Source organism: Camelina sativa, chromosome 18 (genome assembly GCF_030686135.1).
Source record: "Camelina sativa cultivar CO46 ecotype springtype chromosome 18, ASM3068613v1".
Classification (NCBI taxonomy): domain Eukaryota; kingdom Viridiplantae; phylum Streptophyta; class Magnoliopsida; order Brassicales; family Brassicaceae; genus Camelina; species Camelina sativa.
In genome coordinates, this window is record NC_141897.1 from 11,161,724 (window position 1) to 11,173,185 (window position 11,462).

Here is an 11,462-nt window from a genome sequence, read left to right on the forward strand (position 1 = left end):
GACAAACAAACAGACTTAGGCTAAGATGATCATGAATGATCAGATGGTATGCAAGGTGTTTCAATACCCTTATGATGTTGTAGCATAAAGGATGTCAATCCATAAAGAGTGTGATATGTAAGCAGTTAAGATGTGATCAATGCATTCAAGTTAAGCCAAATATCAAGTTGATTTGTTTCTAAAATCCTAATGACAATAATGAAATGCAGAATGTAAATCTACTAAGAACATATACTAAATGCAAAGTGAACAATGTAAATAAACATAAGTGATACTAACAAGAACAAGAACTACATTAGAGCAAGACAATTAATGAAACATGATTAAGCAGGAATGAAAGCAATGAAATAGAAATGAAACAGAACAAAAGTAAGAACACTGGAAGGTACTCGAGCAAGCAATTGATCGTATGCTCGATCGAGTACTAGGTCGAGTGACTTAATACAGAGAACAAAGACAGATTTAACAACTTAAACAGAACGAAATGCAATCAAATCAAACAGGAAACATACCTCAGCAGTCAAATAGATAAATCAATAAACAAAGTAGGTCCTAGAGATGGATTCATGTGCTGGACTCAAGCTATAATTACTTAAACTGATCAACAAACCTCAATCAACAATAAGCTATTTCTAGACAATGATCTTCTAATACTTGCTAATCCATTCTCATGACAATAACAATCAAGCTTAAATACTCTTAGACCTAGTTCTAACTAGCTAAGACATAAAAAACAAGCATTAAAGTTCCAGATCATCAATGTCAAAAATCACCTTAAACATCCAATCTCTCAGGTTAAGCATGATAATCTATAGCATTAGCTTTATCTAACAACCTAAACATTGGTACGATGCAAAGAAGCTTAAGATCTATTCTTACCCTCTCAGATATAAGAACAGCATAGAGCCTAATCTAGAAGAGATATTTAACAATCAAGCTTGATCAATCTAAGCAACCATAACTCTTATCCAGCCTTATCCATCCCTAAGATCCTAACACACTACTCAGAATCACTAAACATGATGAACAAAATCATAAACCCATAAATTAATGAAATTTGCATGATTAGAAAGATGAGATAAAGATCTACAATATTGAACAAAGAAGTAAACTCAGATTCTCAATATCCAGAAAGTTATGAAACCAAAAATGTATGAAAATCTAGAGAAAAATGCAATGAAACTGGCTGATGATGTAAACAAAAAGCAAATATTTCCAAAAGGGTAAAAACTTGGTTTCTCTAGCTACAAGATATTATTTTTCCCTAAAAAAAAAAGACTTGTCGGCGGCCATAGTGTACACTAGGTATATATAGGAAGGAAGGGAAGCCCTAAAATGGCTAGAAGAGAAAATAGAGAGGCGGCTCGGTCAACTCGACCATGTGCTCGGTCAACTCGACCATGTGCTCGGTCGAGTGCATGGTCCATCACGTAGCTCGAGTCTTCGATCTGGGATAACATCTGTTCAGTAAAATTGGGATAACTCATGAACTACACCTCCGATTGACTTGACACCACAGACATTGGAAAGATAACTCAATTTACTACAACTCTCGTGAAGAAGGCTGAAGCTGAATCGCAAAAGAATATATTCATTTGAATGGTCTTTGAGGAGCTCGTTATGAATCCGACCAAGTACTCGATCGTGTGTGTAACACCCGTACCGTCACAGAAGACGGAACAACGTGTAATCCACCCGGTCTAGCCAAAAACGTTTCTTTCTTTAAAATTCACCAACGAACAAACTTCAAACTGCAACTCTTAAACTTACTAACCTGAGAAAAAGGGAAAAAGGGGGTGAGTAAACAAGTTTACTCAGTGAGGAGATCAAACTCTGCCCACTGGAAATACAATAATAACGTTCCAAATATAATCAACAACTATTACTTAGCATAGATTCAGAATGTCTATCAGTCAAACAAACAAGCAAACATCTTATTTCTCTTTAATAACTTTCATATTATTTTATGCACCTTTTGTGACAACTACCACATTAAAACATTTCTTTTCCTTTACATTACTTAAGAAGTTTTACTTTTCTTATAGGTTTGGCCATTATCACTTTTTCTGTCTCACAAACCCCATTTCTAGAAGACCACGGCCCATAGCTCGATTTTTCCCATACTGCTCGTCAGCGGTTTATGACCTGCAATGAACCCGTCGGTCCATTGCAGTCCAACATCCTCAAGTATCCTTTCTTTTCTCATTTTCATTTTTCGTTCATAATAATTTTTGTAATATAATATATACATTAATTCATAACATCAAATCGTATTACTAATGTGATTCACATGTATCATGTTACTAGCAACCTATCTTACCATGAACACAAAATCACACAAACACTTTCAATCAACAAACAATTCTTGAGTCTATACTCAGCAATCATCAAAGAGTACATAAAGAAAAAGGTTACTGTTACCTGCAAATACCACCCTCACCTTAGCCATTGGATTTAAACCATCGATAGAAGACCCACTTCAACAACAATCCTCAAGCTGCAGCGGTTTAGATAACCCGATCAGAAATTATATCCAAAATATAATCCACGATATTTTATCCATTTAAAAACAACCCAAACCAAAGTCTTGATTTAACTGGTTAATTTGGTGTTTCCTAAATTAAATTAATTAGACTAAAATCTAATAATTTAATACACCACAATTTTACTCCATGAGCACATGCACATGATCGACTTCAGTTCAATAATCAAAGCCCAAATCACTTTAAACGCACAACACCATAATCCCACACGTGACCTTTAACGGCACAAGCTAACGAGAACTTCATTACACAACTTAGAATCCTCGGTTTACTTTGGTTATAGTCCTTGGTTTAATAATCGAAAACACCACACAACAACGTCACAAGTGAAGCTTGTCGTTTACCTTTTCTCGGCGTTTACTCTCGGTGAATCTCCTCGACGGCTCAACGTGACGGTTTAGCCACACGGTGGCTACTTCCCAATGGTTCAGGAACATACTTCCAAAACCAAGCAACACTCATAAGATAAAGCCAGTGATCTTCTTGCACAAGTTACAAATGAGATCTAGGTTTCCTTACCTCTAATGGCCTCGGCAATGGCTGCCACTACTCCAGTAACAGAGGCTGACATCTCCACTGACAGCGGCTAACACATGGTAGCAAATCCAGTGATATACGATGGCTTGTTCACCAACGGTGGTGATGGACGGTGGCTAACGACAAGTCTCCCGTGACCTCTTCCTCTCTCTCTCAACAATGACAACAACCTGAGGAAGACGGTGATGATGGTGAGCTCCTACGTTGGGAGAGGCTTAGGGTTAGGGTTTACAAATTCCTTCTCTCGCCAAAACAAGGACGCCGATGTATGTGTGTATACACACTTGTACACAAACATATCAACGTGATGCGAAACCCTTGACGTTTTGTCACTTTGCTCTTTTTGGGCCTTCATGGGCTGCAGCTTTTAAACAAAACTGGCCTAATTTAAGATATTGGGGTGTCACAGTGTCCCTGCTTGAGTGGTATGGTCGAGTGCCTTCTTTTCCCTTCCTGATATGTCCAATCTTTTTGTTTAGCTCTAGAAATAACACCAAGTGTTTCCTTACCCTTTTAGAGCTCCATAACACCTAATAATACTCCAAATGCACAAATGTATGCAATGCATGCTTATAAACATCCTAAGTGCATATTTGGACAGAAATGGCTATAAAACTTAAGTAATCACTTCTATATGATGCAAAACATGAACTAAACAAGGCCTAAAATATGGAAAATATAGTAACATCATTACGTACTGTCTCGTTAAAAATCTAATCATGGACAAATCGTGTAGGAAATAATCCATAATAAAGGGAAAAGAGTATAGTGACACAATCTTTCCCTGGAACAAATGAGTCTTGTTCTTATTGACATTCTCCTTTAAGGTCTATATTTTGCGTGTTATTTGCTGTCTCAATATAAACTTTGTCATGAAAAAACCCAGTGGGATAAAAATCATGATAAGGGAAAAAGAGTGCAGCCACGCGAATCATCATATTCTCCCCCCTGGAAGTATCATCTTCAAAAGATGGATTTTGATCTCTAAAGATGCATTCTGAATAAAGTAGTCGGAAGAACCGGTGTAAATAACTCTGCTACATTGTTACTTGAGTTGATGGACTGGCTATCAACTTCCTTATTCTTCTCGAATTCTTGAGTGTAAGAGAGGAATATGTCTTGTTTTGTCGCTCTTGGTGTAGCATCCTTTGATTTGGGTGACATATGCAACAAAGTCTTCAAATAGAGTTGTTGCCTTTCGGTTGTTTGTTGCTAATGGGTATCAACAAGCATTAACTAGTTGATACTGATCAAACCCTACGTTCAAAGTTCTTCGCCAACATGTTACGAGGCTCCAATCTTAGACATGTAAATATTGGTTAACGTTCGGGCATCATCTGAACCATTATGGATTCTTGATATGGCATATGAAGCACAAGTATTTTGGCATGACTTGAACAAGCAACAACCAAAGTCTATATAAATGATTTTATTCCTGTACCTGATTTCGTTATTAGCCATATCAATCGGTTTCTCTACTTCTCTTGAGGAGTATCTTGCTCCTCATTAGGAGTTTATGTGCTCCTCTCTAGGAGTCTATTAGCTCTTTTTAAAGAGTCTATCTACTCCTCTTTAGGACATCATTTTCTCCTCTTTTGAGAGTTAATACTAAGATTTTTGTGTGTCTATCGTAGCAGGTTATATTAACCTTATGTAGTTGTAGTACATAAGGTGTCAATCCAAATGGGATGTTGCTAGCAATCAGGATGCAATCAAGCAATCACAAGTCAAGCCAGTTCAGAGAGTGGTTTTATGTCCAACAATCCTAGAGAGATCAGAATGCAAAACGGAAATGAACTACAGAACTAGAAACGGAAATGTATGACAAGAAGTAAATATGAGTAAAAAGCAGAAACGGTCTCAGAAATGCAATATCAATCAAAAAGATAGAAGTCCTAAGGATGGGGGTAATTGATGTCAGTGGAGTATACTAGTCTACAGAGTGTTTAACATGCCACAAACAAACTATCCCTAAACAATGAACATCACAACTTAGCTAATCCAATCTCTTGACAGAAGCTACTCATACTCAACCACTTCCAAACCTAGCTCTCTCTAGAGAAACATGATCAAGAAGGCATGACAAACAAGTTCATTCACGTCAACAAACATCCTAGACAACTAATCTCTTAGGCTAGGAATGTAAGTCTCTAGCACTAGTTGGTCAGACATTTCATCAAACACCTTTTGGGTGTGGAAATGTCTCGAACCTAGTTCCAATTGATCAGAGAGAAACTAGTATTTCTAACTCTATTCCAGAAGGGAATCACACGAATCTAAGCTTAAACATATACATACTAATATCCTCCACCTAGTCTATCCCATCCTCAAGAACTCTAACACTACTTGGATCTAGAAATCATCATCAACAATAAAAACTCAAAAAACAGCGAATCAAGCAGCATTAGATAGATAAACATAAGATGAACAACTTTGTAGAATGAATCAAATGCAGAAACTGAATAAATTTGAAGATATCAGATTACAAAGTCTGAGAACGTTTTTGGTGGCTAGGTAAAAACTTCAGGAAAAGAATAAATTGAGATAAAAGATGTCCTCCGCAAAAACTTAACAAAATGTATTTATAGTCAAAACATGTAAACCCTTAAAACTTAAAACAACAAGGTAAGGAGTCGGTTTCGGTATCTCCCGAAGCGTGTGAGACGGAGCGTCGTCCTTCCTAAAATGTGCGATCGAGTCAGTGCGCGTCGAGTGGAATGCAATCTCAACGTGGTTCAACCCAGGTGGCTCGAATGATGTGCGGGGAGTCTGGCTTGACTGGTGGCTCGACTGGAGGTTCAACTGGTGGCTCGACTGGTGTTTAACTGGTTGCTCGACTGGTAGTTCAACTGGTGGCTCGACTGGTAGTTCAACTGGTGGTTCGACTGGTGGCTCGACTGTTGGCTCGATTGGTAGTTCAACTGGTGGCTCGACTGGTAGTTCAATTGGTGGCTTGACTGGTAGTTCACCTAGTGGCTCGACTGGTGGTTCAACTGGTGTGTTTCCGACGTTTCCTAGATACCTAAAATACTCTAAAATGCACAATGTATGCAAGGATGATGCAAAAACTACCTAAATGTGCATGTTATGCAAAAGAGACCAAAAACCATGCAAAACAATGAGTTAAGAGAACAAAATGAATAACAAATGCATGATGAAAGAGTGTAAAATATATACATATCAAGAGTATAATCCTCTTTTTAATTTGCTCCTTTTTCTTTTCGGGGATTTTATTTATCTTAGGAACCAAAATAGTTTATCACGTTTCTTATGTGTCATAGACTTGTATGTCATCCGGGAGAGAGATATTTTTATTGAAGCATTTCTAGATGGGATGTGAGATTTCTCAAAACTACAAATTCATATTCATTTATGTGAGGATCAATAATTATATGAAATCTCATCCATCAGTTTTTTGCATTTGGATTTGCAATATATATTTTGAAGAGTGATCTGTTGAACTTTTGAACGTCAAGTTCATATTCATTAGATTCATTTGTTCAAAGATCTAAAACTATTCGATGATTCTACCATAATGATGGGGAACTTTTATCATCCAACTTGATGATATGCAAATCTTGCAATACGCACATCTCTATAAGATGGTTCTATATTATTAGAGCGGAGACTCATCTCCTGCATCCATATATTTCATCCTCTTTGGATTATATTTTTATGCGGTGTAGAGGAGCATTTATAATATATATCACACACCCATAAAATTCAAAATGAGAAATATTTAATCTCCAACCATGGATATATAACATGGGAGAAATATATGTCTTTCAAACCATTGGTCTCATATATAATATTTATTACATATAAAACTGTATATTTCATGTAAAAAACATGGAGATTAAATCACCATGAATCGTTTTGCAATCTCTTGGAGTTGCACTATGAACGATTCATCATAGCTCATTTCAAGAGTGAACATTATGGATGTTCCACTTAATCATATGCGACATATATATGTCATAAACTAAAGGATATGAATTCACCAGAGTTATATTGCTCGGGGTGTCAAATTCACCAAAGTTTATCGACTTATTGTCGATGTAGGATTCCTTGAATTCTCTCCTTCAGTCATGTGTATTATCTTAGATCCTTATAAGTTGTGATATTAGTATTACCCACTCTCAAGATGATGACTTTTATGTCCATTCACCTTTGATCGAATCTTATTTTTAGATCGGTTATATTTGGGGTTTAATTTGTGGATTTATGAAAGAAATCAAATCATCATATATATAATATATATAATGAGCTTGTTAATCTAAAAGGATGGTGAATGAACCAACAATATATGATTCTGGAGGCATAGCCTAGTACAGAATTAAAGAGGAGGTATACAACCATCGACTCCATAAACAATAAGTAGAAATTTAAATGGATTTAAATAAACTTAAATAAATTCAACATAAATTAGATGTTACCTAAAATATGAATGAAGTACAGTACTTACATTTTCATGAAATGTTAACGAGGATATGCAATATTTTTGAAAGAACTTTTGTTCCTCTGAACAAATTCTCAATGATTTTTAATATCATTGATTGACCGGGATTGTTGACCGGTAATGCTATACTTGAATTATTAGTTATGGTCAATCTTGCAATACCATATTTATTTATAGTCTCAACATAATAATTTTATTAAGACAAAATGTATTTGAAACTCCATAAGTTTCTTTGAGAATTCAGAGAATGCTAGACATCGATAACTATGAATCTGACGTCTTTGGAAGTCGAGAGACTAGCTCATCTAGACTTTCCAACTACTTTTGCACTGTATTAAATATATGTACATGTGCTTTATATATTCTCATAGAGAAATATATTTTTCATTATAAAGACATTTCATTGTCTTTAAATCTTATATAACACATATATTTATTCTTTACGAATAAACAAAACTAAATAAACCAACTATAAATTCAGAAAATCAAATAAGAGCTATAGCCTTATATATAAGAATTTAATAGACATAACTTTTCTTTGATCGTAGAGTAGGCAGAGCCTATCATATATAACGATCAATCCAGAAAAACAAAACTTTTTATTTGATCATTAATGAGGCAGAATTTCTATATGTATAACGATCAGTCCAAAAATGACATAGCTTTATATTTGATCGTATAGAAGGCAAAGCCGGTCTTTCTGGAAAGGACGTAGCCTTTTGTTAGATCATGATGGAGGGGCGAAGCCTACCGTATCAAATGATCAATCCAAATATTACATAGCTTTTTATATGATCGTAAAGGAGGCAAAGCCTACCATATATAACGATCTATCCAGAAAAGACATAGTTTTATTTGATCGTGAAGGAGGCAGAGCCTACCATATATCAAAAAATCAACTCGGATAGCTATATATTTGATCGCAAAGCCTACCACTTATAATGATCAATCCAGAAAATGACATAGCCTTTATATTTGATCATATAGGAGGCATGCCTGCCATTTTTAACGATCTTTCCGGAAAAAAAAACATAGTCTTTTGTTATATCTGGAAGGAGGCAAAGCCTACCATATAAAGCGATCCATCCAAAAATTATATAGCTTTATGTATGATCATAAAAGAGGCAAAACCTACCATATATAACGATCTATCTATCAGGAAATGACATAGCTTTTATTTGATCGTGAAGGAGGCAGAGCCTACCATATATCTAACGATCTATCCGGATCTGATTTAGCTATAGATGTTATTGTAAAGGAGGCAACGCCTACAACTTATGACGATCAATCCGGAAAAAAGCATAATTTCACTTTCTCTATAATAATTATATTTATGTTCTATAAATATAAATGAAAACTATATAAATTTACTTACCTTGTAAAAACTCCAACGGTAAAGACATCATGATGATAACGTGTTATAAAACTTAACGCAAATATATAATATTATTATATTATATATGTATATGTGTATATGTATGTATAACTATATACACTAGAATAAATAAGTGGAGAGAGATCGAGAGGGGAGGGCGAGAGTTAAAACAATGAACTTCTATTACTTCACTCTCTAACTTTTTGTTCTGTATTACAATGACTCAAACCAACGCATATATATATGGACTACTAATGGATAAGTCATACATGGGGTAAGAAGATAAACTCTAATTACTTGGGGAGTAAGTAAGTGATAAACATATGGATAAATGAAACAAATGGATAATCACTATCTATTCTTAACAATTTGGAAATATATCGAAGAAATTACTCACACTAATATGTTTTAATATCAATAGACGATGTGTAAGAATATAATCATAGAGTAAAACTACACCATTATAGTTAATGTATATATGTACTAACATAAAAAAACCGTAATTCATGAAAAAGAATCGTAAGATTAAATCATTTATAACAACTTATTGTTTCACAGCATCCGTATTTTAGAAGTTTTACAGTCTTGACTTTTATGTTTCATATTTTTTTGAAGAGTTTCAAATCTGGAAAACTAAAAGATATTGAAAAATAAAAGATAAAAAAAAAACTCAAAACTCAAAATATTGATACTCGGAGAAGTTTTTGCGAATGAATGAAACAAAATACTTCGACGCGTCTTATATAGAGATTAGGTTAACAACCAATTGAGGTTAATTAGATATTTGATCTGATACCATTAGATTAGGTAATATTCAAGATTTCAACTTAATGATTCGTTTTAAATTTGAATTTAAATATGGATAATTTTCTATATTGAATTATATGTTATTTAGAATTTGTGATTAATGCTCCATAATGATACCTTTGGAAGTTACTAATTGTCACGAATACTGATTTGTTTTTACTTCCATAAAATAAATTGACTTTCATTATACATAATTGTGGTCGATTCTGTTTGGATCCAAGACTTTTAAGTCCTGATCCGATTTGTAAAACACTATGACAACCCGTCATGTGGACCCCACTAGCCCCCGCTAGCCGTCCCATGGACCCCAAGCTAGTCCTGTAGGGCATCGATCCTAACCCCTCACTGTGCAGATCAATTGGTGACAGCTTGTCCTATGGGAAGGTTGTTAAAGGTTGGGGATCAGGGTTCGAGGAACGCATGGCGCACAAATAACCTACTAGTGGATTTGGATGATTAGTTTCATTTCCACGGTGAGGAGTTAGGATCGATGCCCTGTAGGGCCAGCTTGGGGTCCATGGGGGCGGCTAGCGGGGAGCTAGTGGGGTCCACGGGACGGGTTGTCACAAACACGATCCGAATATTGAAAACCTGGGCCTCATACGGATCTGCCTGTTTTGATTTATAAAATTACGTGATTGTCCCTCTCCTACTGTATGCTTTATAATTTATTCAAAGACAATATTTGTCCTAATCGGATGTTTCATTTTTTCCTTGTAAATAGTGCTTCCCTTTTAATAGTATAGATGCCATAAAATTCTATAACAAGCTGATTATATTTATTATTGTAACATCCACGAACCAAAACTCTGCGTTTTAGGGATGGGTGTCGATCGACGCCAAGTGTAGTGTCGGCCAACACCAATAATTTCTGGTTCGACCAGTTCGATTTAATTGTCAATTTTGGTCGGTTTGGTTTAAGGAAACCATAGAACCGGGAAAATAAGGTTGTCATAAAATGGCTACTTTTAGTCGTAATTTAGCGACTATTTAATGGCTATATCGCATACCAAAAAAATAGTCGCTAAATAGTCATCTATTTAGCGACTAATATGCGATTTATGGTAAAAGTTTCCGATTTAGCGACTAGTATGCGACTCATGGTAAAAGTCGCTAATACGTCGCATATGAGTCGCTATTCAAGAAAATTAAAATTTAACCTCAAAATCTTTACTAAAGTCTAAAACTTATATTATAAACTCTGAATCTTAAACTTTCAATTCTTAGTATTAGAAATTAGTTCATAAATCATAAAATCAAAACTTAACCATCTTATTGTATAAAGTAAGGTTTCAAAAGTTACTAACTCACCAGATCGTGACATGTGTGAAATTTAAAAGTTACTAACTCACCAGATCGTGACAAGTGTCAATTTTACACAAATTTCTATAAAAGAAAAAAAATCTTACAAACTCACCAGATTGTGACACGTGTCAATTTCATAAGTTACTAACTAACCAGGTTGTGATAATTGTCAATTTTACACAAATTTCCAACTGTAAAAGAAAAATTCTTTTTAAAAAATCAAGAAAAAAAAAAAATACTAATCACAAAATCTTATTATATAAAGTTGGATTTCAAATTTAGCCATTAACAGGATCATGACACGTGTCAAGTATACTGATAAGATGTTGACTTGTGTCAAAAATTATTAGTTTATAAAACAGCTAATTAAGATAATAGCATTAAATCTATATAAAATTTACATGTTTATTATATATATAAAAAAGTTCCTAAATCC